This window comes from Myiozetetes cayanensis, unplaced genomic scaffold (assembly GCF_022539395.1).
Source record: "Myiozetetes cayanensis isolate MyiCay16 unplaced genomic scaffold, myiCay2020 scf2-11, whole genome shotgun sequence".
Taxonomy (NCBI): Eukaryota; Metazoa; Chordata; class Aves; order Passeriformes; family Tyrannidae; genus Myiozetetes; species Myiozetetes cayanensis.
The window spans coordinates 107606358-107625764 of record NW_026087411.1 but is presented as its reverse complement, the minus strand read 5'-3'; the positions used below and the strand labels follow the sequence as shown (position 1 = coordinate 107625764).

General features: G+C 40.0%; 1 protein-coding gene across 2 annotated transcripts in view; it reads right to left on the bottom strand.

Moving 5' to 3' along the window:
• The window catches only part of KLHL29 (kelch like family member 29), a 390114-nt gene that overhangs the window by 307505 nt on the left and 63202 nt on the right, over nucleotides 1–19407 (bottom strand). For both annotated transcript variants that reach the window (XM_050316135.1, XM_050316136.1), the window contains exon 2: nucleotides 15213–15319. The gene's annotated coding sequence lies outside the window, so the exon portion shown is untranslated. The remainder of the gene's footprint in view (nucleotides 1–15212; nucleotides 15320–19407) is intronic.

Sequence of the window (19407 nt, the reverse complement as noted above, 5' to 3'; positions counted from 1 at the left end):
CCTCATATATTACAAGCTCTTATCCCTTTGGAAAGTTGAGACGAAATTAATCACAGCTAAAATATTTTACAAGCTTGTACAAACTGAACAGGGACCTTGACTGAACTACAGCATGTGGGGAAAAAGAAAAGACAGAGGAATTGGAGAGAGGACTGTTAGAAGAGGCATGAGGAGCCCCCAAAACAACCTTGGAAAACCAAAAATAGAATCATAGGATGGTTTGGGTTGGAAGGGACCTTAAAGACCATCTAGTTCCCAACCCCACTCCCATGAGCAGGAACACCTTTCACTAGACCAGGTTGTTTAGAGCCCCATCCAACCTGGCCTTGAAACATTCCCAGGGATGGGGCAGCCACAGCTTCTCTTCAGGAAATAGCTGGAGCAGAGAGAGCAGTTGGGTGGGCACACATGTGCATGGAGGACGATCACAGAACCATCTTGACAGTGAAACAGTAGAGAAGAGTTGCAAACATTTGAATGTGAATTGCGAACGTTTTATTTTACCAAGTTCATTGTAGCTGCTGACCAAGCTTTCAGTGATAAAGTTCTGTTTAGCAAAACCCAATGTTTTTGACCTCTGAAGTTAAGCAAAACCTTTCACAAATTAATAGAATCATAGAATCAATCGGGTTGGAAAAGACCTCCAAGATCATCAAGCCCAACCCTTGATCCAACACTGCTGTGGTTACCAGACCATGGTACTAAGTGCCATATCCAGTCTCATCTTAAAAACATCCAAGCATGGTGAATCCACCACCTACCTGGGCAGCCCATTCCAATGCCTGATTACTCTCTCTGTAAAAAATTTCTTCCTAATATCCAACCTAAACCTCCCCTGGCAAAACTTAAGCCCGTGCCCTCTTGCCCTACTGCTGGTTGTCTGGGAGAAGAGATCAACCCTCACCTGGCTACAAACTCCTGTGAGGGAGTTGTAGAGAGTGATGAGATCTCCCCTGAGCCTTCTCTAGGCTAAACAACCCCAGCTCCCTCAGCCTCTCCTCACAGGACTTGTGCTCGAGTCCCTTCACCAGCCTGGTTGCTCTTCTCTGGACCTGCTCCAGCACCTCAATATCCTTCCTGAACTGAGGGGCCCAGAATCGGACACAGCACTCAAGGTATGGCCTCACCAGTGCTGAGTACAGGGCAAGAATCACTTCCCTGCTCCTGCTGGCCACACTGTTCCTGATACAGGATGCATCTCCCTGAAATTTCCTGGCTGTTCAACATAAAAAGAGGACATCCCAGACGTGCAGGCATTGACTTGTTCTCCTGAGCAGAGATGTGGAGCAGCTCTGTCTGAGCAGAGATGAAAGCCCTATATCCTCTTCCAACAGCGAGACAATCTTGCCAGTAATGGATTAAAGTGGCTTAAGTAACTATACATTTAATAAGGTCAAAAGGGCAATGACACAGTTACATTTTGATTGTTTTGAACTACAGATTGCTGTGCATTTTTGTTCCTGTTTTAAATACAGAAGTAGCACTTTTTGCCAGAGCTGACATGGTGTAAGGATATAAGCTAAGCAAAGCGCACAGGGAAAAGCACCATCTTTTGTTAGTCTTTTGGCAGACAATACAGGTGAGCTTTCAGACTTCGGGACCTGAGACATGAGATCTTCACAAAGCAAGGACCACTGCTCTTTAAATATGTAAACACAAATAGACATGTTTATATACACATATATATAAAAACTTCCTACTTTGCTTTAAAATCCAAAATATTTTCTCAGTGCTGCCAGTAACAAATAAAGCGCAAAATTCTTTGGTTGGAGAAAGAAAACCACAGCTCAGAAAAACAGACCATGGAAGATTTCAGCAACAAAAGGTACCATTAGCTATTATCTACTGTGATTATGGAAAAATGCCTTTTTTTTTTTTTTTTTTTTATTCTGCACCTTCCCTCTCCTTGCCACTCTTTTCATCCACCTTAAAAATGATTTTATGATTTAAGCAAATAGGGTCATTTGGGGGTTGTGTGCTCCTGGCTAAATCTCCCTGGCCACTCCCCTGGGGAAAAAATAAAAAAAAAATCAAAATCAAGAAGCAAAAAAGAGAAGTTCACAGTTTTCTAGTGTTCCCTTTCCTAATGCAAATTAAGAGCAGTTCCTGTAAAGACTGTAAACACCCACACAACTTTCCAGGTGGGGAAAAGAAAAAAAACCACACAGCAGCAAATCTACAACAGTTATTTCTTTACCCTTTCTTTGCAAAGTGTCTAGATATAAAATCTGTTGCTGCCTCATGGACAAACATGCAAAAAGCCTTTGGCAGAAGGGAAAGATGTTTCAGGGCACTGTGAGGATTTTACAGCTGCCTTAGCTTTCCTTGCACCCTGAACAGTCTGCATAACCTAATAGCATTAGCTTACTAACGGATATATTAATAGGTGTGGGGGAAGGGAAAGGAAGAGGGAAAAAAGCCACTAAAACGCATTCCACCTACACATCTCACTACCAATCATAAACTCAGGTAGAAAGCAAATTGCTTCTCCAGGACCAGAAGAAGAAGAAAAGAACAAAAAGAAAAGCTGAGGAGGGAAAAGCACCTATTTTTATCTTTCTCTGGAAATATATTAATCGCTGTGTTTATCAATCCATGACAAGGAACGAGAAAGTAAAAAAAAAAAAAAAAAAGAACAAAACCACAACTGAAGAACTGCCACAACATCTTACAGCTGGTAATTTCAGAGTGATAAATATAACACTGGCCTCAGACTGCTAGAAGGATTAGATATAACTGTAAAACAAGTAGTGAAGGTAACAGTTGCTGTTGGGTCTGGTGTTAGGATTAGAAAGCACTGCTAATCACAAGAAATGTAAAAAGATTAAGAGGTGATGGTTGCCAGTAAGGTTTTAAAAGCATATAAATGCTGGGATTTATTCTGGGATTAAAATTCCTCAAGGAACAAAAAATAAAGTAAAAAATAAAATTAAAAATGATAGATCATAAGCAGCAGCCAGTTTCACCTACACTGTCCACAACTCATTCCCAAAGATAAGAAGAGTTAGGACAGTGTGGAAAAGTAAAAAATATGCCATGGCTTACACTTAAGGTTTCTGGGAGAACTTTACTAAGGAAAAGCAAATATTTGTATTCTGGCACCTATAAATTAACCATGGCAATCTAAAACATACTTGGGTTAGATTTTGCTTACCAAACACCTGCCTGAACACAGTGAGTCACAACTTTGAGAGGCACTGTAACAGAAATGATGATGTCATCTTGTATCTGTATCCTTGCAGCATGAAGAATAAAATACCTTGATCTCCTAGTTTGTTTCCAGATGGTTTAGATTCACCTCTACAATCTGTTTATGCTCTTATTTATCAAGGATAAGAGAGCTCCCCATATAAAAGAATCTGGAGCATGCAAAAGAAACCTCCACAGGGGAAAAAAAAAATAATAATAAAAAAAAAAGGAAAAAAAAAAAATCAGCTTACAAAGACCTCAAAATAAACACTATCTTTTAAAAAACAAATTTTAATTTGGGATGAACAATTTTACTAAGAAGGCATTTTAACCACAGCATCATAGTGAGATCGCCCAGATCCCTCATGACAAAGTGCTCTCCATCAGCATCAACTGCAAAGTTGATTGCTGTCACCTTGGGTCAACACCAGCCCAAACCAGTCCACAATACAACATCCCAAGGAGAACACAGATCTCTGCAAAGCCCACCAGTTGCCCCACAGGCCTGACAGGACAGTCAAAAGTTGGTTAATGATCAGGCCACTTAAAACTTCTCTCTCTCCCACTGTGTCCCAAATGTATCCAATGATTTAGAGTAAAAACCAACTGCCACCAGGTGATTTCACGAGCACTGGCTCTGCTCGGCTGCATTTCCTCCTGGGCATCCAGGAAGCTAATTCAGATCAACCTCTCTTCACTCATTAATTTAGCTTCTGTAAATCTGGACCTTGCTACTCCAGAGGTTGGGCAGTGGTGTGGAATAAGACCACTTCATCATTTTCCACACACCTTTTACTCTAGTGTTCCTGGTGCATCTGTCTGGATTTTTAGACTGTAAGACTGCTTTTCCCTTCTGTTTGCCCAAACCGAGCATTTATTCCCAGATGCCTGTAGCAGAAGCAGAAATAACCATCTTCCAAGAGTTATAAAACAGTTGTATTAAATAATAGAGGTGAAAGCACTGTGTATGATTTCTGCAGAAGTCTTTTCAGTAGAACAGATAAATTTATTCACTGCATTATGGAACAGTTTGAGAAAACAAGATCATACAATGTACACTGCCTCTATTTAAATTGTTTCATTTCTATTCATGAGAGCTCTGATTAGATACACTGAAAATATCATCAGCAAGAAATAAATAATTCTGCCAAATTAATAGTTGTTGATTTCTTTTACCTGAAAACGTAAGTAGCATCTCATTCACACTAGACAAAACTGCTATAATTTGGATATATCAATCTTGTTGGTTCAAGTCTACACAGCACACTGAGACAGGTGTGCATCTACATTTTCTTAATATCAAACACCTTCTATAAAATTGAAAGTTCTTTCATGAGCTGAGATGGGCTAGTATATCCTTTGCTTGGAGAGGCTTAGTAGACAGCTAGGGTTTTTTTCCCCTGTAACTGTTTTCCCCAAAGAGCGGGTTGAGAGAAATAAATTGCTTTAAATGCAGAAAATTGTTTAGAAATGGTATTTTAGGGAATGCAGGTAAATTTTCTGTATCGCACAGAATTAATTCAAGCTCAGCAAATGCTCTTTAATTAGAAACACCTTTAGAGAGGAGGCAGCCAGAAATAACCATCAGTAGCAGCTTTACATGATGGCAGCTACTAACCAACCCCAAACCAGGGGCCCTCCAGTACCTCCCTCCCTGTAAAGTATTTTGAAGAGAAGTGAGGGAAGGGGTGCATTTGTGCAAATGGAACAGAAGGTATTATTTAGCAGAGAGATCTGACTAATCTTTGAGAAAAAATAGACTGGAAACATAGAGTTAATATATTAGTTTAGACAATACAGAATGATGAATTCAGAATGTCTGCTCAGCTTATGAACAACTGAGAAAAAACACTGTATATTTTGAAAAATTCATCCAAGAGTCGACAATGAATTCTTCTTCTAAAAAAATCAAATATAATTGCTGTAACATTTTAAAAAAAAAAATCTAAATGCATGGCTGAGTACTTTAAGAGCAGCCTGTTTGCACAGCAGCCAAGTGATACACCTCTGAGAGCTACTGTTAGCTACTGCAGGGAAGATAAATCAAGAAAATGCTGAGTTGAGGTGCAATTTGACAGTTATTAGCAGAACAGGAGTAATTTGATGAAGGAAAAAAATCCAGCAAAATCTCAGTTCACAGCAAAAGATTTTGGAAGCCTATTTGCACATAAATTGGAAAAAATAATTCTTGCATTAGAAACTGATGAAGATGAAACAATATACCCTAAATCCTAACGTATTTGAAATTATTTTCTTTGATTCAAAGCTGATAATCCTGTAACAGGCAGTAACTAAACAAGGGCTTTACCAGACTTGCTCTGCATGTTGAAGAGACTGCACAGCCTGATCCTGATCTGGGGCCATTCAACTATCGGAATAACCGGATTTACTGCTATTCGCACCTTTGTTTTTGCCATTTGAAAGCATCCACAGCGCGCAGAACACCGGGCTGTGTTTTAAGCATTAGCGGCATAAATATCCCCTCGTGTACTGTATACTTCACCACTTCTGGCTTCCCGTAAATCAAGCATACAACCAATCATCTTTTTTATGTTGGACGCTAATGGCAACTCTATTATTCAAATTCAGGCTCCGCAGAGTCGCCTCTCGCAGGGATGTAAAGCAGCTCAGGAACAGTCTTATGACTGAGCAAGGGAAGATTCAAATCTGGCCATGATTTTCCCACTACAACCCCACCACCTCTTTTCAATTTTTCTGCATCTTTCAATTTATCTCTTCTGTGCAAGAGGCTTTAAAAAAAAAAAACAAAACAAAAAACACACAACAAAAAACACACAACAAAAAACACTCCTATAAGCAGGAAAATAAATTAGAAAGTCTTTTGTGCTCTTCAAGGACCACCTCTTTGTGTCCCCGCAAACGTTCAGCGTAAATGTTTTTTGCTCACATACTCATAAGCAGAGAAGCTGTCCTTTACTGCATTACAATTAGATGCATAGATTAAGTGATATCTTTTGTGTCATTATATCAAACTCTTCTACAAACATACAAGAGATCTTACAGACTGTTGTCTCTTGTACTTACCACTGAATTCTCACACTCAGCACAAGATGCAGTAAAAGGGAACGATACCTTCCCAGTGTTTACTGCGCCCACCAAGAATCATTAAAAAAAAACCAAATAAAATAACTTAGCCATAATTTCAGCAGCACAAACTGTTCTCCCATGGGGTTTCTCTTTTTCTTTCCCCCCTCCCCTCATCTTTCAGTTCATGAAGACAGAGAACACGAAAACTAAATGGATTTATGCGTAAATAATTCATGTTTTCAGGCACATCAAACTAATACCTAAGTTCATCCAAGGAGCTGGCCAGATTTAGCTGATTCCAGCGGTATTTTAAACAGCATTCTGGAGAGTTAGTCACAAAAGGTTGCGAGGAAATGCTGAACAGCTGTGTTGCGAGTTGTTTTGAAACAACACGTGTTGAAACCCTACCTATCCTTACTGAACACAGCTGACAGGGAGACATTACCAGCTGTCCTGAACTGCCACTGCATTTTGGAGAACTCATGCTCGCACAAGAGATGCTTTGTGAGCGGGGTGAGCTCTGGCACATCTTGGGAAGACGAAGAGGATTACAAAGGCTGAGCATCGTTTTCCTGCCAAGTGGTAGGAAAACATGTGGCAACATAAAGCATCTTCAGGAGCACAAGTCCCACAGGGCAGACATCCACACAAGCTGAGCTGAACCTACGAGCCAAGTCGCCTTAAACCAACATCCCATGGGGATTGGGAAGCGAGGGGATGGCAGTAACTCTGCTCCTCTTTAAGCCATGATGGAAAATAGAGACTATTTTGTGTATTTTTAAGCATCCTAAGAACAAACATTGGATTTACTCTTACAGGAAGTCTAACAATTAACCTTTACTACACTTGCACTTCCAATCCTGTTTCTTGTGCTAAATAAACGATACCAAACTTGGTCAGCTAAAGAAGATGAAAAGAAAATCTGAGGACTTGCGTTTTGTTTTGGTTTTTACTCTTTTAAAAGCCAGAATCTAAACCTTTCCATTCTTCTTGCTTTAATAATACAAGTGGTCTCTCTCCTGCACGTGGCTATCAACGTGTCAGGAGTCTGCAAAAGGGCACCAGGGAAACAGGTCTTTCACACAACTGAGGTCTGTTCCTCTGATTTACAATAACTGCTCGTTGTACAAACTGAATTAGAAAAAGCAGCAAAGAAATACAATCAAATTTCAGGATATAACAACCATTTTAGTAAGAGTGCTTTGCCTGCATGGGAAATGGTTGCTTAAAGTGAAGGAATCATTTTGTCGTTGTGGAAACCTTGAGCAGGTTAGTAACCCACTACTGTACCAGAGATTAATTTCTGCAGTCAGGTCTGTATCTTCAAATTCACTGAAGTGGAGATTTATTGCAACAAAAACAGAGAAAACCACTGGAGGGATATGTTGGAAGTGGAGCAGGACAAAAAGAAAACAAACACAGAAAATACAATATTCTTGGATTTGCAGTGCAGCCCTCACTGATTTATTCCAAAAGGGTTTGTGTTTTCAGTCTAAATTAACATGGCTCATACTCATAACCTAAATCACACAGAGATAAGATTTGGTGAAGAGTTAAGTTTTACAGAATGTGTTTTGGATGAGTTTCATTAGAAATACCTCAAAATACCTTTAAGAATTATGATCTTAATGACATGCTTACTCTTGAGGGGAAATTTTGAGCCCTTTGAGCAGAAAGCAACCTCACTGCAAACAGGACTTCAATGGCTCTGAGGTACTGTCTATGCAGTGGAAGCCCTCTTTAAATCAAACACGTTTAAAAGTGTCCTTGTTCTAAAGTTGCCTGTTCTGGGCATCCCATCACAAATTTAGCCTTCATGCTTTGCAGAGCAATAATTCTCACAGACCCACATAAGATATCTGGGAGCAATACTGACACTTTCACCTGCCTAATCTTCCCACATTACATGGAAAAAATGAAGTACCTCATAGTCCTTGTGTGGGGAAGCCATACAATGGGCAACATTTTCTGTCTTTCAGATATGTAAAAACATAACTAAAACTCAGTGGGCAACATTTTCTGTCTTTTAGTTATGTAAAAACATAGGTGTGATGGTGTAAAAACAGGTGTGATGAGAAAACGTGCATTAATTGATTCTGACAAAGAACCACCACAAAGCAGTCCATCATTATAATGAAATAGGCAGTAATGCCTATCGAATTATAGTTCTGACCTTTGGTGATGTGGAAAACAGTATTTATTTTCTTCCTTCAAAAAGCAGAAAAACTTGCTGCGATCTCTTGCTTGAAAGTTCAAAATTGAAATTGTTCTCCCTCTAGCCCAGCTGACAGCATTACTTGTGGAGAAGCTCGCTTCCAGAGGAAGTGGAATGTAAAAACAAAGTTGCTGTGACCTTAACAGTAATCCTGTTTGCATATTACAATACATTTTCCTACTATAACAAGGCAAAGTCCCTTGTGTTCCGGTCAGAAAAAGTCATCTTCCAGTAAAAGCATACTGTGATCAATAACATTTTCTTAATATATTATATTATCTCTCACTGAAACACTTTTTCACTTGGCATTTCAGGCTGCCGACTAGGGGAAATTCATGACAAAACTAAGATAGTAAATGAGATACTGCAAATTAATTCCATCCAAGAGCAATTTTTTCGTTCGTGAACAATTTGACAAGCCCATGTCGTATGACTTCAGCAGAAGCTTTCTCAGCTTCAAATATACATGAAACAGAAGAATCTGCTCCACTACCATACCCATCTTCACTTTAGCTTGCATAATTTTGTGTTGAAGTACATTATATTTTCAACAACCAGCTCTGAGACCAGAATTGGTGGGGCATACTTTAAATATTAGTTTAGAAAACAGACTGAGAAGTCTGCCATATCAGTTGTGAAATCCTGCTTTCAAGTTACAGCCCAGAGCACGGCAGATAGCAGGTATTCTGTGCTTCTGAGGAGGTTTTGCCACCAACTCAACTGCAACCTGATGCTGACAAGGTCCAAGTGATGAAAACAACAGCCAAAGGATCTCAGTTTGGTACCAGCAAAGTTCAAAGAGAGCTTTGTCACAATGGGCATTACAGTGAAGTACTTCTCTATCCACATGTCTGAGCTCACTTTTGCTATGATGAACAGTAAGTAGCTTTATTCCCCCCTTGGAGTTCATGTCCTTCTGCAGGCTGAGGGTGACCGGACGGCACACAATCAGGAGCAGAGTCCACGCCTTCCGTGTGAGAGCCCACCATCATTTTAGTAACAGCAGTTCCGGATTTACTGAGAGCAACTGGTCTTCTGCACAGTTCAGAAAGGCATGATCCTGCAAAAAGCCTTGGGTGCATGCAGGATATTGTCAGTAGGATTACTTACATGCACCTGATCTCGGCACGATTAGGTGAAGAATCACTGCTGTATTAATATTTCAGCACCAGGATTAAGGGGCAGGCAGCTGTTGAATATTCATGCTATAGCAATGCTCTCTGTATGAATTCTCTAGCAGGAACATGTAAAGGCTTCACCATTACCCCAAAGAGTTTACCATCCAAAACCCCAATTAAAGAGATACTTTAGTATGTACCCTGTTTTAAGCTCACAGGGCAGGCTCACTGACTAATTGTATTCTTACAGTGAAGGATGTGCTCAATTTTTTTACTATATCAAGACTCATGTTGAAAACAACATAAAAGGAGCGGGAGAAAATGGATGAAAATTTAATTTACATCTGCAAATCCCAATACCTCATGAGATCAGAAACATGTAAAGGGCCAAACAACTCATCTACCCAAGAAGTCATTCATAAAAGATAAACATCCTTTTTAAATGTGGAGGAAATTCATGCAGGGAAGATGCACAGTACTCAACTATGAAATAAATCCAAAAAGCATCAGATACATTTGTGAGAAAGAGGAGGCAAAAATAAAACTGGTCCCACTGATAAGCAGGAGCACAGATGACATTATAAGCAAACTGGATGGGAAGGACAAAAGGACAAAATAATCAAGCATTTGAAGGACAGGACAAAGTTTGTAGGGGTTCCTGGTTGTGGATTTTTCTTTTCAAACAAAATAAATTAGGCAGCAAATCTTCATGTAAATGAGCACTTATAAAACAGACTTTCTAGGTGAATCATTTCTTTTACGATTAATAAAATCTGCAATCTGAGTAACAACGTTCTGATGACTTTTTGCCATTTGCAATTATCGCTCATCCCAGAACCAAAAAACTCATTATTATTGAAGCTGACAAAAAGAATACTTAACTACTTCTATGAAAGGACTTAATTTTTAAAAGAATCTCAAATTTCTAAGCTTTGTTTCTACTTCGAAATCTTGAATGTGAAAAATGAGGCCATCCTAGCAACCCTTGTGCATGTCACCTTCGATTTTCAACGAGTAATTTGGATAAAAGCATCTAATTTGTACAGTAACACAACGCATTACAGAATAACACTTTGATTTAAAAGCAGCCTACAAAGACTGTGGAGTTAACATAAATCCCGTGCACCTACAAACATATAGTTTATACCATAAAAATACATATTTTAACCTTTGTTATAGCAGTTTTCTCCCAAGTAACTAAAAGCATTTAACAGTTACTGTAGGACTCATAGCACTCTTGTGAATAAAAGTATATAATCTCTACTTTAATGGCATAGAAGCTGAGGCACAACTATTACTATGACAGCTGTGGTAGAGATAGAAACAGGAACCATACCTAGTTCCAAACTCAGCAACTCAATTCAGGTCTACTTGACACGTATTATCTATAGGCAGAAAGGAACACAGGTATTTTTGTTTTGGCACCTACAGAGATATTAGTGTGAGTGTTGTCTGTGCCTCACTCCACCCCTGCTCCCTGATGTAACAGCACAGTAAAATCAGAGCCCTGCCTAAGAAAAACTCAAAACCCCAACCAAGGTGCTATTAAATGGACCCAAGCATAAAAAATACCACCTGATGCAAAAGTGCCTGGCAAACACTGATCTCTATAAACACGGATCTCCAGTATGATTCAGCATGGTTAAAGGTCTGGAGTAGATGGTAAGCCAGAATCTTCCTGGGGTATGCAGTAAGAGGAGCAACAGGCACAAGACATATCAAGGGAAAATGTGTAAGACTTAAGGAAGAAAAATTCAGAGTGGGTGCTTAACCAGTAGAAGGCTCTCTGGGGAGGTTGCAGAGCCCTCAGCCTCGGGGGTACTAAAGGACTTGTCTGAACAGGGACACAGCCCTGAGCAACCTGCCCTGCCTCTGCAGCTGGCCTGTGCAGATGACCCCTCTAAGATCTTTGCCAAAGTGAATTGTTCTTTCAATATCATACCAAAGACAAGTGAGGTGCTATTTGGTTTCCCTGCTGCATCCCAAAACTTATCACAAATTCAAACAGGAAGTGTGACCTTGATTTCTGTGACTAACTTTTCCTACTTCATCCATCTTGCTCCTTTCTCCTGAAAGGGGTGAAATGAAACAATCCAAATCTTTGCTTTCACCTATGTGAAAACTACAAAACATGAAAGGCAAAATGCAATCACTCTCTCCAAGTTCCTAAACACCCATGGTCATGTGAGGTCTCGCTTTGAGTTTACACACCTTTCTGACCTCTCTCGACTCATAAGAAATACTCCCAAAAACCAATCAGTCTGCTGTGCAGGGAGACCCACGGTTATTAAAATAACTTCATCACCGAAACAGCTCTCAACTTCTTCATTTCAAATTCCTCCCCACCACCCTCACTTTCATAAGAGGTGCTGCATATGGTGAAAACTAATTCAGTCTGAACCAGAAAAAACTAGGGTTAAGTACCTCTTCAGCTGGAATACAAAAATTGCAACCACACGTGATTGTCAGGATATACAGGGCTACAGTCAACATGCAGAAATACTTTTTATATCCTTCAGAAAAACTAAGTGAGTTAAAAGCCCTTTTAAGGGGAACAGCTGAGCTAGGAATATCCAAAAATGGGTAAGAAGACAAGTGTGTAACTCCTACATGCAGCACATTCCCAGAAGGAGACAAAATCCATCCGTGAACTCAAGTCCCTTTCAAACAACTTTTCACACATAACAGAAGCCTTCAGGAGGAAGACTGGACACAACTGGCTTCTCATTCCCATATGACTATTTTTTTAATTCTTTTGTTACAACTGGATCACAGCAACCATGGCAGAAACATCCAGGGGCATACCACAGCCTGCCAGAACCACAGCATCAAGAATGTGCTGAGCTGGAAGGGACCTACAAGAATCATCAAGTCCAACTCTTAGCCCTGCACAGGACAATCCCCAAGAGTCATATATGAACACGCTGGGACTCTCCTTTCATGGATGTAAAAATAGAGGAAAATCGGCCACTTGAACAGTGATATTTGGGTGCCTAAGTCACTCTGCAGTAATTGGATATTCAGCCTAAGATTACCCGAGGCATTTCATGCTGATGTGACTAGGCAATGTGGCAACTTATCACCAGCCAGATTTGCTAGACGTTCCCCACCACAGCAAGTGAATTAAACTGTCACTCATCACTGTATGAATTGCACCAGTGTAGCTATTTTTTCATGAGTTGGACAACACTTCTTTGAATTAAAAACAAAACATTTTGTCACAAGTTAAAGTCTTCATCCTCCTGTCCGTACATTTTCTTTTCGTTTTCACTTCTCTTACTTGTTTTTGTGCTCAACTATTTTTTCCCTGATTTAGTATGTTTAACCCTCTCTGCTCCACTTACTTGCCTCCTCAATGCCTTCCTTTGTTCCCCTCCTTGGTAGATATTAACAGGGGAGATTTGCACATGAGCTCCAGCCAGCCTGGCTGAACTAGTAATTATGATCTCAGCACTGAACTACTGATGCCCTCTTGGTCCTTCCCCTAAGGCACCAGTCAGCTAAGCTTGCAGAGCACAGGAGTATGTCTCCTTTCCCCAAGGAACATCTGATCAGCATGTCAAGCTAAGGCTGAGATTGTATTCCTGAGTGTCTGTTCTCCAGCATATCTACCAATATACATGGTCTATTAAAATATAAGAAAAGCAGATACATTACTCATCATGAGGGCCCCTAAAAAAGAACAAAAATGTGGAGAATGTTTGATTTAACTACAATTACACAGTTGTTGGCATCTGCAATTTGCAGCATCACACACACATGCAGGGCCAAACATAAAGAAGGAATATAAAATAAAAGCCTTGTTCATAATTCAGACTCAATTTCCAGCAACAATTTCATATATGGATTATTGTAATATATACTACTAATGGCTGTGTACTGGCAGCACAGAATAAAAGGATTAAATACACTCTCCCATGCACACTTGAACACACCCAAGCATACACACAATTTCCTGTTCTATTGTGAATACACTAATGACAGGAATTAAAAAAGGTTTTTAAATTATCAAAGCTACATCAAAAGCTTTAAGCTAGTTGCTCATGGAAATAAACCCACTTCCAAGAGTGTTTCACTGTTTCCAAAGTGTAGCTCATGCACTTTTATGGGAAGAGGTTGCCAGGAACATTACGATGAAGATGCACTGGGGATACTGAGGTGTTCAGTAAGGAATCCTGTGAAGAAAGAGCAAACCCTGGAAGTAAGGAATGCACGACACTGTATGAGAAAGACCAGACAGACTGAAAATACGCAAAATAAAACAATACGGGACTTGGTGGTCTCGGCAGACAGCAGGGACAATTTGAGTCGGCAACATGCCCTTGAAACAAAGGCCAAGTGAGTCCATCCTGGGCTGTGCTAGAAAGAGCACACCCAGCAGGTCCAGAGAAACAAGAATTCCCCTTCATGCAGGACTTGTGAGCCCTCCAGAACAAGGTGGCTTTGACAGACTCCCACCGATCTCACTCTTTCCCAATTCCCCAAAGGGAAGGTGCAAAAGAAGAGAGAGTGAGCCCACTCTTGAAAGAGCAGGGGCATGGCAAGAAGAAAGAAGCTGCAACAATGACAATTCAGATAATAAATGAAGAAAATACCCCTCATGAAGTGGTGAAACATGGCAACAGGAGTCTTAATATATTAAGTCTTGGAGTCTGCACCCTCAGAGATATTCAAAACCCAACTGAATGTGACCCTGGGCACTCTGCTTTAAGGGACCTTGCTCTGAGCAGGAGGTTGAACTAGACAACTGCACAGGTCTTTTCCAACCTGAATTATCCCAAAAATTTAAGTGTCTGGATGGGAAAAGCCAGAAAGATGGTCAAAGGAGGCCAGGAGGAGAAGAAACAGCATAAAGGAACAGGATTAGCTCTATGATAAAAAAACAGAGAGGAATTAAAAAAAAAGGCTAGAAAAGGGGCTAAGCAAGAGAAATAGCAGGTTGAAAAAGAAAGTGAAAGCAGAGGATCAAGACCGGGAAAGGGGTAAAAAAAAAGAAAAATCAAAATTCTGTTCACTAAATAGCACTTTTCTCCCGTAGGTGGGAGCTAAAAAATTTCCACAAGAGTCATTCAACAATGAAGTCAAGTATTTAAGTTTCTACTCTAATGTGCAGAGTAGAATTGGATAAAGGAGGGAATCAGTTCTTCCTTTCCCCTCACCATGCCCTCAAGAAATGGAGTAACCTTTAATCTCCTTTTTCCAAATATTTAAACTCGATCTTGCAAACTTCACAGATATTTTAACTATGTACACTATGAAAAATGTTTAATTTGTAATATAAAAATACTTGCACATTTACCAGCTTAAATCTCAAAGTTCACTACACCTGAACAAGCCTCTTAAAGCTTGTTACAATTTTATAAAGACACAGCCCCGTGAATCTAGGCCTATATACACAAAAAACTTTGCTCCCTCTTGGAGCTACATCACCAAATTCAAATACTCCTGATCAGGTTTTACGGCATTAGCATTTATCATACAACAGTATCTTTTTATTGTAACACAGATGCTCAGTTGCTTGTGCTACAATAGGGACTTGCTGCTGTCTCTGAAAGGGAAAGCACAGCCCAAACTGCGTTTGTGTAAGAAAACAATGCACCACAATAGAAAAACACGAAAAGAAGGGATATCTGTGCACTTACCCTGCGATATCCAGAATCTGTATCAAAATCAGCCTCAGGTGTAACAGTCAGTAAACAGGACAGCAAACCCTTGCATTTAGCAGAAGATTTCTCGGAAGCCAGATTACCTAGAAAGAGTTGAAAAGAGTTATTTTAATACACAAAGATGGAATCATCTACGCTTAATGAGAACAGGCTTCAAGAATGAGTCACAGCACCAGCAAAAAACAACTGTACAATGGGAGACCACCATGATTGTCACAAAGAAATTAAACTCCAGAAGGTGACAGAAATGTGTTACGAAGCACAGAGAGTTAGATTAGAGGCTGGTAGACACTAAGGGTTTAGCAGAGAACATCTAATACCCAAGATAACATGGTGTTAACCCTCTAATAAAGGATGTGGAGGAGACTAGAAAGAGCACGGTATTTCTCTTAATTAGTTGCTATCAAAGAGAGGATGAGTTCAAGTACTTGCAAAAACAAGGCAATCTAAGACTATTTAAAAGTTTAATAGCATTCTAGAGTCTTTGGTAACACAGGGTTTGCCCATGAAATCAAAATAATCCCCGGAGATAAATTTAAAGGAATATATCTCATTTTAATGCCCAGAGTAAAATGACTATTCATTAAAGCAAAGCAGTTTTATCCCTACATTCTCCATCTCAGATGCAATACATATTGAAGTAATCTTTATGACAGGAAGTGGCATGTAATCCTGCAAGAATGAACTGCTGTCGTTATCTGCAAATCAATACAATTTTTTTTAAGTGGATATAACAGTACCTATTGATTTCACGTTTTTAGCACTGCAGTTTCAGTTTCTACCAAGAAGACTCTTACAATGACAAGATTGCAGCATACGTGTAATTGAGTTGATTCAAACTAATCTGAAGTTTACAGTGCACTTCTCTCTGGAATGCAATCAGAGCTTCCCTCCCATTGCCTCAGCTTAAACTTTTTTCATTTATATAAACTTTATGTTTTGCATAATTATAATAATGTTTCAAAGTGGTAGAGTAGCACTTCACTCACTAATCCTACCTGCAAGCTGTAGAAAATTTACCATGCCAAACATCCCTTGGAAGGCATCACCCTATCCTGCTAGCATGCTACTTCAGAATATCTGAGTGACTTTTGCTATGTTTAAAATGGCCTGATCAAATAAGTTCCCTTGCGAAAACCTAAAACTGGCTCAGTGCTGAACAGCTACAGCCCAAAGAGGTGTGGTGGGGGTGAGGATGGTAAAGAAGCAGCACGCAGTAAATTGCTTATCCAAGGTCACTTTGTGGATCCATCAGGCAACAAGCTCCATTAAGAGTTTAATGAAACTGCTAAATTTCTACTGTATTTCTGCAAATGAAGCATATAACAACTTTGGCTTGACCAGCTGACCAAATAGCTCATGCTGCAATGAATAGCCTGTAATTGGTTGAAAGGCACAACACACCATCACACCAAGGAAGAAAGAAAATAAAGATCAGAAGATCAGACCACTTAAAAAACAGTTTAAAGGGATGGGATTAGGGCCAGATGAATGACATCCCGAATCAGGTTGGAAAAGCAAAAGCCCTGACAAAATTAAATCTGTCTCAGGAATGTCAAGGGCAACCACAAATGCTCCCATAGGTACATTTGTGAGAACAAGGAAGACTAGGGAAAGTCTTGGCCCTCTCCAGAAGGAAATAGGAGACCTAGTTACCCAGGATATGGAGAATGTTGAGGTACTCAATGTCTTTTTTACCTCAGTCTTCAGCAACAGGTGCTCCTCCTAAACTTGTATTCTTTACAGTTCTAGAGTCATTTTCAAATGAGGATTTTCAAATAACTGGTCTATTTATTTATCTATTTAACACTTCTTGAATACATTGTTGAGACATTTTAACTGAGTATTTCTGACTTTCACAAGACAACTAAAGAATATAGCATGGACTAAAAATGCTCAAACAAAAATAGAATCTGTTTTTTTTGTTTTGCTTCTTGTTTCTTTGAAAAGAGAACTGTTTTCATGAAGCATTTCATGGAAAGGAAAGAAAAAACTCAAGGGAGTAATTTCTGTTTTGCATAGTGACTCATCATATCATAGTTACCCCACCATCTCCCAAGGCAACATGAGGCCAGAGCTGCTCTGGAAGATCTCCTTAGGGAAATATCCACTTTTCAAAGCCATCTCAGGACTCTTGTTCCAGGACTTCACAGAACAGAAAAAAAGCCTTTGACAGTAATAAAAAATAAAATGGGTTTCAGTGGGGAAGAAGCCTGAGAAGCCAATGACAGTTTTACATGAAGGAAACCTTTTTCTTTTCCACCTCAATAAGGAAAGACATGAAGAATATTTACAAAGTGCATCGCAGGCTCTAGACGGCAGTGTGATATGCAAAGGCAAAACAGAACTCACAGCTGGATATGGGACATCTGTAGAAAGAAGGATCAGAAGGAAAAAAGAAGCAAAAAAAGCGACAATCTGTCACCATGAAAATGACACACAAAACAGGCCAAAGTTCAAAATCTGCTTGCTCCTGGACACGCAGTTCCAAAGAAGTGTAAAAATTATTACATGAGGAAATACAAAGACAGAATTAATGGTCTTCAACTTCTGCAATTTGCATTATTTACTAGCATTCGGGTGAGGTTTGCTTCTCTTCCTTTCGAAATTCTCAGCTGTTCATAGGAAAGGATTTTAACTGTACCAAAACATTACTGCAATTGCCATTGAGGGGGAGCAAGGACAGCAACAACTGCCAGGCAGTTCTGAACCACTGGAATAAAACACCAAAACTGGAAAAAGGCAGAAGGAAGCTTTCACCAGCAAACCCAAAGCCCTGGTTCCCTGTATCATGTTGAAGGTACTTTGCCAACAGCAACATTACCTCTCCCTAACTACCACAATATAGACAGGTCAAATATCACGTCCTGTGCCTAAATTAAGTGACTTGAAGCAACCTGATGGAAACCAGACATCTACTTTAGATACCACATCATTGTAGTAGCAAGCTTCAGGAAGGAGAGAACTCATTCTTCAGGGTAAAACTGGCTGCAGGCCTAGTAATTGCATGATATAAGAAACTGGTGCCAGCTCACCTACCTCATCAACATGTGAATCTTCATGAAGGGATGGAATAATAAGAAGCATCTTTGGCTCAAAAGACTTGGTCAGTGAGAAGCAGGACTAGATCTTTTTGAGAGAATAGCTGTATCAATTGGACTCTCCTGAACTCCAACAGCTCTGGGTTGGGCAAAGAAGAGTTCAGCTGTACCAGCAAAAAATGAGATATAGTGACAGCATAAGCAGCTAACAGAAAGCTCAGCTTTAAGTAGTAAATTAGAAAAGAGGCTTCCAAAAGGCAAGAGAGGATGAGAGAGACAAGTAAGGTTAAGGAGCAGGCGGCAACATCTGGCAACTCAGTACTGCCATGAGGGACTACTGCAGAGCTCCCCTAAAGCAGAGATCACCCAACAACCTATAGCAGAGGAGCACAACATGGACCTCAGTGAGGATGCAATGCCTTCCCATGTTTCACTGGTAGTTGAAAAAAGTATTTGGAAAAGAAGAAGGATAAAGCCAAGGAAGTGCAGACAGTTATTGTAGGCTAATTAATCAAAAAAAATTTAACACAAAAATATTCTATGAAACCCTGCCTGTGCAGACAAGCTATAAATCAACTCTGAAGCACAAAGTGCTTTAAAAATACCCTTTACAAGCTGTGTTGCCCTGCAAACAACCTCCCTCATGTCTGGTACCACAGCTTGGGGCAGGGGCTGAAAAATGGGAACAAAATATTGCACAGAGGCACGGCAGGAGCACACTCTCTTTGTAAATAAACAAGGCAAAGAAAAGCAAACCAGAGGGGGAAAAAAATACTCCAGTATAAGGTATACACACTTATTAGGCAGCCTAAGTACAAGTTTCATATGTAGCAGAAGGGTGCTCATAAGCATGGCTTACAAGTCACAGCAAACACAACCATAAGCCAAGCTCAGCACGCCTGGGAAGTCATCGGGGCATGGCAGGTAAGTACAGACCAGCACACCCAAGGCTGTGAGTGCTGGGCAGGTTAGGGACAGCTGTGTGCTGTCCCAGTTATCTTCAGCTTGTTTAGACTGGGGCTATTCCAGCTCTACGAAGAAAAGCTCTAGAACGCCTGGTGTGACCTGTTGTCCTAACATTGCCAGAAACTGAGCAAGTGGTCCGAGAAGGGAGTAATTACAGATCCCCG